Below are 8,104 nucleotides of genomic sequence, written 5' to 3'. Positions count from 1 at the left end.
AATATTTCTGCTCCACTGATAACTTTAAAAATTTTTAGACACAGTAATTATTTATTTCTTATAAAATTATCTTTATTATTTTCAGAAGTGTTGAGCAGGAGGAAAGTTAACTACCTGCTGTTTGCTATCTTAACCCAGTTTTCCCAGAACACATTCAAGGAGATGGATGGTCTTTTAAGATTGATATTCTAGGCACCAAGTTCAAGACCAACACATTTCATTATTTTTAGTCCTGGAGTCTGACTGTAACACAATAAGGATGATGGCCGAGAACAGAGAAGGCCAGCATTTGAAATTGACTTTGGCTAAGTCTGGGATGTTATGCTTGCTATTATTTCTTTTTGTCTAGAATAACTAAATAATTGCTTTCATAAAGTGGATAGTTTTCCCTTTTAAAAATACATCAATTGAGTATTGCAAAGCCATGATATTTAAGAGATAAATTGTTTAATTGCATATGAGTAGTTGCATCAGCAAGTTGCATCCACAAAAAAAAAAATTCTGACCTTCAGAAGGAATCATAAAAATCAGAATCATTTTGAAAACTCTAAGATGTTATTTTTCTCTACCAAGCGACTACACTTTTCAAAAACATAAATTAAGCATTTAATGGTCAAAATAAAAAACAGTGTTCTAAGGCTAACTGGTTTGTTCTTTTGATGATCTGATCTTATATTGTTTAATACAAAAAATTTTCTAGGTACAGTAAAAATACACCAAACTATTATGTGTCACTGTCTTAGAGGATAACTTGGTGCTTTGGAGTAAAAAGCAAATATCTAAAAGTTAACATGCCAGGTCTTGCATGAGTTGACTTTTATTGATTCAGTAAAGGTGGTGAAATTTCACCTGCCCTTCTTTCCCCATCATCATTAGCCCAGAAGGAACAAGAGATAAAATGAATAAAGTCTAACTCTCTTTTGTCTCAAACAGTGGGATTGATAGTCAGATTTATGACTAGAACTAAAAAGTAGGAGTTTATGCAAAAGACTCTTAATGATGGAATCAACCTTAGATCTTCAGTATCAGAATACTTGTAGGTGGGCAATGGTTCACACATTTCTAGAAAAGAGAAAGAAATGTAAGAGGGCAAATAATAAATGGATAAAACATATTTGGAGTATGTTTTTAGAGATTGTTTATTTCAGAGGTCGTTAGCCAGTGGTCTACGGACTATTAGTGAGAGACTTCTGAAGGTCTGTGACCCACTTGGATTCATATCCAAAATTTTCTGGATGTATGCACATAGGTAGCTTTCATCAAACTCTCAAAAGCCATGCCAGAGTTCACAAATCTATAGCTTTGTTGACATCAATGATCAGTGACCAAGAATCTATAAGTTTGTAGCAATGTGACCAATGACTGAGCTACATTGATCCCCAAGGAGCCCTATGCTTGTTGACCTCAAGAGCACGCATTGCCTTGTATTCCACTTCAGCCATTGTTTGACTCTAAACATTTTCTTTCTCAGACATATAGACATAAAACAATATAAATTATACTGTCCTGCCCATCTTTAAATGTAACATTTGATACCAAAACTTTAGATTTAGTAAGAGAATAAATCCCAGAAAGGAGAGGAAATAATCTCTGCGGTAGCATTGTCTGTTTCCTATTTTACCTGGAAGGTTTTTATATTAACATCACTTTTATAATTTTTCTAATGCTAAAAAAAAATGCTCTTGAAAAGTGCACCATCTGTGCTTTGTCTGATTAGCTGGTCCAAATGGAATGGATGTCAAATTCTGAGTTCCTTTTATTTTTATGAAAATAAAAAGAAGCTTCACTTCTAACTCAGCTTTATGAGCGAATCAATGAGAAGTCATCTACTGCATAATCTTCCCCCTAGAAAGTGATAAATATTTACAGTATATAATGAGATTTCATGTCAAAAATTGATGGTATTTATTGTGTTTTAATAAAAGCAGATTTGGAAACATTAGTTTTATTAAACAAAAAACAGAATATTGTTTTAAAAATTGCCATTTTCATATTTGCTTTTTCTGTGGAGACCTTATATACAAAGGCAGATTTTTAGCTAACTATATTACTATGGAAATCAGTTCCAACTGAATAGAAATAGTACAAAATAATGAAAACACTAATACATCTTTACACATTGTATTATTCATCTATCAATTACTTTCCCTTTTGTGGGGCTCACTCTTCCAGGTTTGGCTGTTTAACAGTCATATTTTTTTCCAATATTTATTCTCAATTTCTTTCCTCAATCTTGATCCCAAGAATTAACTAAAAAAGAATATTTAAAAGGTCATGTTGTCCTTTCCTGTGCAAATCTGGGAGATAAGGCTGTTACTAACGCATTTTCTAATTTTTTAAGTAAATGTTAAGGGGAACATTTGGTTCTCTTCTGAAAAGCTTTTCACAAACAGGTCAAATATGTTACAGGTGGCAGAACCACAGATGCTCCTTTGCACCTTGTCTGGGTCCCCTAGCTCCTGAGGAAGTGGGTTCAAAAAGATTATCTCTCACCTTGGTTACAGGATCACCTGAAATTTTGAGTTTTAGAAGCTAATCGCTCTCCTCCAGTGAAAAATTTCTTAAGGATTGATCTGGAGAAGGTAAAGTTTCCAACAGCCGATAATGAAAACACATGGCCACAAGTGACTCCCCATCAGGGATTAGAACTCAAATGCTTTTCAGCATCTGGTATAAAATAAGAGAGGCTCGGTGACCACAGCAAACTGGAAAGTACAGGCTTACACAGATACTAAGGTTTTCACTGTAAAACAATAGTGTGCTGGCCAGAAAGAAAAAAAACACATCTCTGTGCTAAATTCGGCCAGTGGGACGCGAGATTTTGATCCCCAAACTACACAATATGACAACGTTTAGGGAACTGATTCTATCCCTTCCTCTCTACACTCATTCACTAGTCTCCTGGTTGTAGTCTGATGTATTTCCCCCTCCTCATCAATGTTTTCCTGGCTATTATGTTTATTCCTTCACTGGGATGTACTTTTCTCTAAATAGATAATACATTCATGTGATTCAGAATGAAAAGAATATGTAAAGTGATGTAGAGTGAAAGCCTTGCTCCCACCCCTGCTTGTGTGTGTCCAGTGCCCTTCCTGATTCCCATTCCCTCACAGACAACTTCTGGTACTGGTTTTTGTGTTTCCACCAATGTCATTATCTCTGTAGGTAAGCTAAATAAGCACACTATAAATACACATATTTTGTGCCCTCGATTATAGACAAAACATTGCATGTTATACCTACATTTTTCTCTTTCTAAAGCCAATCACTTAAAAATCACTTTTACCTTAAACACAAATATATAAAAACATGCAAATATATAAACACACACACACACACACACACACACACACACACACACACACACAGCATCTATCTACCCCGATGACCTTTATATAGATCTATGCATAGTGTGTTTTCTCCTTCCTTTTTACAGCTACATCATATTCCTTTGAAAGGAGATATATAGAGAGATATAGATATATAGATAATTTATGTAATCAGTCCAATGCTGGTGGATATTCAAGTAATTTCCAAACATTGTATATTAGAAAAATGCATGTATTATGTTTCATGAATAACAATCTGCATTATTTTGCACATGTACAAACATATCTTTCAAATAAATAAGAGAAATGAGATGGCTGGGTCAAAGGCAAATGTATTTACAGTTTTAACAGATATGGCCAATTACCCTTAGAAACCATACTGGTTTGAGTCAATATCCTTTTTCACCCTATCTAGTCCCACCATCTCTGCAAACGAAGGTGCTATCAAACTTTGGAATACTTGCCAATTTAAAGCTTAAAAAAATAACATTCTAGTGTAGTTTTAATGTGCATTTTTTTATAAAAGTGGGCATCTTCTCATGTGTTTTCAAGCCTGTTATATTTGCTTCTTCATGAGGTATCTGTATATATCTTTGGCTCATATTTTAATAAGGTTATTGATGTTGCTTGCAATTTCTAGTACATTATAAATTGGTGATATTAGCCCTTCATCTGTAAGGTCAGTCAGATATTTATGTACATAAGTCACACTTTAGTGTTTATCTTTTATTGTTGCTAATGGTGATTTCATTTCCCAAGCGCAGGTTTTTTGTTTTTTGGGTGCTTTTGTTTTTGTTTTTGTTTTGTTAACACAATTGAATTTATCAACCTTTTATTTCATGGCTTCTGGATTTTGAGTCAGAGTAAGGACTTCCTCATGCCAAGGTTATAATGGAATTAACCTATGTTTTCTTCTAGTGTTTTTATTATTTTATATTTTTACATCCTTTTTGAATTTGCTATGGTATATGATATCACATATATATTCAACTGTAAGGGACATTTCACCCAGTTTTCATAGATTAAAGATCCCATCTCTATTATATAATGCATTTGTACATGCACTTGGCTCTATTTCTGGAATTCTATCCAACTGGTTTGTTTTTCTATTATTCATAAATGCCAGAGTGTTTTAATGATGTTTTCATATATGAAAGGGCTTAGCCCACCACTTGTGCTTTCCCATATGAAAATTCTTCTTGGTCATTTTGGTTTTTATTTTCTCCAAATGAACTTTATCAGCTTTTCTAGTTTTTTTAATTGATATTTTTATTGGGATCATAAAAAATTAATTCACATGGGAAGATTGGATATATTTATGATATAGAGTACCCTACCAAGAACATAGTCTCTTTTTCCATTTCTGCAGGGTTTTTCTGCATGTATCCTTCAGGAGCTTTTTAATATGTCCTTTATATATATATATATGCTACACATTTCCTGTGAGATTTATTTTTAGTTTTTTCACTTTCTATTAATATTTCTTTGGTATGTAAGTTTTTGCTTCTTTTATATAATCTTTTTTTAAATGTTTTTTAATGTTTATTTTAGAGAGACACAGACAGACAGAGCATGAGGAGGGGAGGGGCAAAGAGAGGGAGACACAGAATCTGAAGCAGGCTCCAGGCTCCAGGCTCCTAGCTGTTAGCACAGAGCCTGACAAGGGGCTCAAACTCAAGACCTGAGTTCATGACCTGAGCTGAAGGCGGCCGCTTAACCAACTGAGCCACCCCAGTGCCCCTTCTTTTATATAATATTTATAAATTGCACTAAGAAAGCAATTTATTTCCACAGCAAGTAAAATGTGGCTTTGGAGCTGAGATAGATAGAGGCAAAAATAGGTAGATACACAGTTGTAAGATTATCAATAGGAAACTTGTATCTATTCTTACATGTTTATCATTTTTCAATCCAAAATGAATGTTAACCTTTATCAAATGCCTTTGCAGATGCTTAGTTATGATCATATATTTCCCCTTAAATGTATCAATGTGATAAAGGATATTAATAGACGCCCTAATATAAAACCATCCTTGCATCTCTTCAGTGGAACCCAGTTCTTCTCTGGTATATTGTTTAATTGTTCCATTAGCTAATGTTTTATTGAGAATGTTTACATTGATGTGCATAAGTGATCATGTTCTTTAGCATTCTTTTTTGTACAATATTTGTTAGATTTTGATATCTGTATTCATTACAAAATATTTCAGATTTTTTTTCTAATGCTCTGGAAAAGTTTAAATTATTAACTTATCTTCTCATTAAGGTTTAGTAGACTTCTTCAATGAACCTCTTCGGGTCTGGTGTTTTTGGTAGTGGCTCTCTTCTATGGAACCAGTCCATTTAAATTCTCTATTTCATCCTGAGATAAATTTTGGAATATTTTGTATTCCTGAAAATAAAACATTGCATAAAGGTTTTCAAATTTATTTAGATATTGCAGCAAAATGATTTTACTGAGCTTTAAATTTCCTCTGTTTCTCAGAATATTCTCCCTCTCTTTTAACATTTCTTACTTTTGCTATTGAGGTTTTCCCTCTCTCTCTCTCTCACTCTCTCACTCTCTCTGTCTCTGATGAGATTAACAATCTATCAGTTTTTTTAATAGAAGCTTATAAAATTTTTTTTTCAATGTTTATTTATTTTTGGGACAGAGAGAGACAGAGCATGAATGGGGGAGGGGTAGAGAGAGAGGGAGACACAGAATCGGAAACAGGCTCCAGGCTCTGAGCCATCAGCTCAGAGCCTGACGCGGGGCTCGAACTCACGGACCGCGAGATCGTGACCTGGCTGAAGTCGGACGCTTAACCGACTGCGCCACCCAGGCGCCCCTTAATAGAAGCTTATAAATAAAAGCTAAAGAAATTTTTTAAAGTAAAAACTTAAAAAAATAAAATTTACCATTGTTCTATTTTTTAATTAGTTAATTCATATTGTCATACTAATGCCACATAGCAAAGAACCACAAAATCTCCATGGCACTGTCACTCTTGAACTTCAATGTTGCCTGGGGCAGTTTCTTTCCAGGTCTTGGTGGTTGAAGACGCTCTGTGTCATGCCTTCGACTGTTTGTGCATCTCTCTTCTAGGTTTCTCTCTTCCTCCTCCAGAACCGACAGGCTACTTAATGCATGTTACTTTGAAGGCAATTGCAGACGCGCAAGATTTTTACGCTGCTGCGCGTGAGTGCTGCAAGCCTAGAATGCATCCCATCTACCGGCCCCCCATCTGCCAAAGAAATCCACATGGCAGAGCACAAAGGCAAGAGGGAGCAGACAATACAGAGAGAGTTGAAAGTGGGACCAATATTCAATCTACCAAACTTCCTCAACGTTTCTTAGGCTAATGAATTTCATTTTCTGGCCTCTAAATTTTGAATTGGGTATCTATTCATGACTCCATTTTTTTTTACAGTAAACTTTATATCCATTGACTTGTCACTTGACATAATTTCCAAGTATGTCTGTGCCCTAAGATGAGCCAAAGAACAGAAATCCTAAATCTCAAAAAAATTTTTTCATACTGTTCTGAGTAGGGCATTTTATCCCTTGGAACGTTACCTATAGATACAGAAAGAAGAGATAACATCAACACACAAGAATCCAACTGTGTGAAACTACAACAATATGCTTTTGGGTTATATACCACCCATCTCTTTAAGGTTGTAATGATTAACGACTGCTTTTTTTCTCCTGTAAAGTTCAAAGTTCAGTGTCATTTGTTTTGTTTTGTTTGTTTGTTTTTTAAGTAAAATATCAGAATATGTGAGAATGCTGCACTTACTTCTTTTAATACACTAAAAAGAGTGGAAGTTTTTAAATTCTTCATGACTCCAAGCTGGGACACAACTACTACTGACGGGATCTATTCAACACACTAATTCCAAGGTGAGGGACCATAAGCAGACTGGCACCCGCGACTAAACCCGCAGGCATACATTTTCCAGAGTGGTGGAATCTCATTCCCATAATGCCAGCTAAGGTGCCAGGTGTAGCTAGGAAGACCCAAATGTTCCTCAGATCCCGAGACAGCTGATAAGCACCCAGGTCTGCCAAACCACCAAAAAGAAGCCCGGCAGTCACTGAGGGGACGCTACCTGCTTTTGCATAGCCAATGATCCCACCAGAAGCAACCGGTGATGTGGAGCCAAAGCCAATCCAGTGCAAAAAGGCACTGGTGGGATGGAGTCCTTCTGCATTGTTCTCTGTCACTCTGACCAGGCAGAATACACCAGGTATGCGTCCAACAGCTTCCCGGAAGCTCTGCACTGGTCCACAGGGGTGCAGAAGCCCCGTGACTCCATATTTTACGGAGGTAAGTGTTTTAGGATGATGAATTTGCCTAAAAACCCCATTTGAACTGCATCCCATAGATTCTGAAGTGTTTTTATTACATTTTTTTCTATATGACGCAATTTCATTTTTTATTTCCTCTTCAATCCAGACTTTAAGAAAATGTTATTACAAATTCCAGGTAAGAGGGTCTTTCTGTTGTCCAGTTTCATTGTATGGTAATTGCAGATGGTTGGACCTAAGATTCCTATTTATTTTTAATTTAGAATAGTTTAAAGATTTTCTGGTGACCCAATATATGGCCAATTTTCCCAAATATTCCAAGGCGTATTCAAAAGTAATAAAGTACAGAATTACCTTATCAATTAGCTCTACCTTATTATTTATGTTATTTCAATATTCAATATACTTAATTATTTTCATCCACCTGATCTGACATGGACCAAGAGAGGTGAATTCATGTCTCCCACTAGTGTTTTTATGT

The 8,104-nt window shown here is 35.4% G+C and overlaps 1 pseudogene; it reads right to left on the bottom strand.

Annotated features, from left to right (window-relative positions):
* Window positions 1-7,170: 7,170 nt before the first annotated feature.
* Window positions 7,171-7,526, bottom strand: LOC125175362 (transmembrane protein 14C-like; annotated as a pseudogene).
* Between the last annotated feature and the right edge of the window lie 578 nt (window positions 7,527-8,104).

This window comes from Prionailurus viverrinus, chromosome C2 (assembly GCF_022837055.1).
Source record: "Prionailurus viverrinus isolate Anna chromosome C2, UM_Priviv_1.0, whole genome shotgun sequence".
Classification (NCBI taxonomy): domain Eukaryota; kingdom Metazoa; phylum Chordata; class Mammalia; order Carnivora; family Felidae; genus Prionailurus; species Prionailurus viverrinus.
Note: the sequence above shows the minus strand (reverse complement) of the source record. Positions and strands in the feature narration are given on the sequence as shown.